The sequence below is a fragment of the Emys orbicularis genome, chromosome 6 (genome assembly GCF_028017835.1).
Source record: "Emys orbicularis isolate rEmyOrb1 chromosome 6, rEmyOrb1.hap1, whole genome shotgun sequence".
In the NCBI taxonomy this organism is placed as follows: Eukaryota; Metazoa; Chordata; order Testudines; family Emydidae; genus Emys; species Emys orbicularis.
In genome coordinates, this window is record NC_088688.1 from 49,940,678 (window position 1) to 49,942,660 (window position 1,983).

Sequence of the window (1,983 nt, forward strand, 5' to 3'; positions counted from 1 at the left end):
TTGACTTTCAGGTAGATTTGCCTTGGAAATACTGGCTATTAGGCGGTTCAAGATGATGCGGGCGATGATCTTCCCTCCAACAGAGAGGAGGGATATGCCTCTATAGTTTCCACATTCTGCTTTGCTGCCTTTGTTCTTGAAAAGAGAGACAATAGTAGCATCGCGAAGGTCCTGTGGTATGTTTTCATCCTCCCAGATGTTGATGATCACGCTGTGGAACGCTGCTAGTGCTGCTGGACCTGCTGCTTTATATATCTCTGCTGGTATCCCATCTTTTCCAGGAGCTTTCCCTGAACTCATCTGGCTAACAGCTTTCTTAATCTCATCTATAGTGGGCGGAAAGTCAAGATCTGTCAGAGCAGGTTGTTGTGGAATTTCATTAAGGACATTATTATTCACGGCTGATGGTCTATTGAGAAGGTTGCTAAAGTGTTCTCGCCATCTTTCGTTGATGCCTTCTTTATCTATAATCAGCATTGTGTTGTCTAATGAGAGCAATGGGGTGGTCCTTGGTTTAAAGGGTCCATAGACAGTCTTAATAGCACTAAAGAACATCTTTAAGTTGTGGGTCTCAGCATAGTGCTCAATTTCTTTGGCTTTGCTCTCCCACCAGTTGTCTTGTATCTGACGGAGGTCTTTCTGTGTTTTGCTCTGAAGGTACTAGAAATGGTCCCGTTTAGAGACTGAGGAGGGGTCATTCTGCCATTCAATAAAGGATTTTCTCTTTACTTCCAATGCTGAGCATATTTCTTCTTGGTTCTCATCAAACCAATCCTGATGTGTTCTTTTCTTTGGTCCAAGAGATGTTATTGCTGTGTCAGTCACTATCTGCTTGAACTGGTCCAACTTTTCGGTTACAGTACCGATCAGTTGTCCGTGGGATGTCAGTTTGTCATCAAGACTCTTCTGGAATTTGTTGAAACATTGAGCATCCTTCAGTTTGGCTATATTGAAAGCAGGTCGCACATGCTTAGGACGTTTGTGCCGAGAAGGAACGATGTAGAGTTGAAGAGACGTCCTGACTAATCTGTGATCTGTCCAGCACTCTGCGCCTTGCATTACTCTGGTAATCAGTACGTCTCGGATGTCTCGCCTTCTAACAATGGCATAATCTATCAGATGCCACTGTTTGGACCTAGGGTGCATCCACGTCGTTTTGTATTTGTCCGCTTGTCGGAACAGAGTGTTGGTAATGGTCAGGTCATTTTCAGAACAAAGACTCAAAAGAAGTAGTCCATTACTGTTCATTTTGCCTACACCATGTGGCCCGATTATCCTTTCCAGTTCTCGCTGTCAGCCCCGACTTGGGCATTGAAATCTCCAAGTAGGAGTAGTTTATCTGTTACAGGTATGGCCTTGATCAGTCTGTCGAGATCTTCATAGAATTATTCCTTTGAGTTGTCAGAGCATGTTAAAGTGGGTGCATATGCACTGATGATGGTGACATGACGTTTGGCATTTAGTGGGAAGCGTAGCTTCAGCAATCTTTCATTGATACCCACTGGAAGGTCTGGGAGTTGATGCATCAATAAGGTTTTTACTGCCAGACCAACTCCATGTATTCTATCCTCTGTCTCAGTCTTACCCTTCCAGAAGAAGGTGTAACCACCTCCTGGTTCACTCAAGAAACCTTCCCCAGGCAATCTTGTTTCACTTAATGCCGCTATATCGATGTTATAATGGACTAGTTCTCGAGCAATGAGGGCTGTCCTTCTCTCAGGTCTTGCAACAGCTTCTCGATCCATGAGGGTACGAACATTTCATACACCGATAGTAAAGAAAAATTTGAGAAAACTTACCATTGGATAAATCAGTAACTTAAGCTGAAAAGCAGATACACACTGGCGATAGCTTGATTTGACATGTGTAATGAAATCTGAAGAAGAACTATCGTAATAGCTCACAGTTGCAGTAACATGCTGAAGTGGCACTGATATCCCCATTGTGAAAGGATCAGAAAAGACATTCTCTCTCCCTTGTTAC

The 1,983-nt window shown here is 43.4% G+C and overlaps 1 pseudogene; it reads right to left on the reverse strand.

The window, feature by feature from the left end:
* Positions 1-660: 660 nt before the first annotated feature.
* Positions 661-1,757, reverse strand: LOC135879848 (craniofacial development protein 2-like; annotated as a pseudogene).
* Between the last annotated feature and the right edge of the window lie 226 nt (positions 1,758-1,983).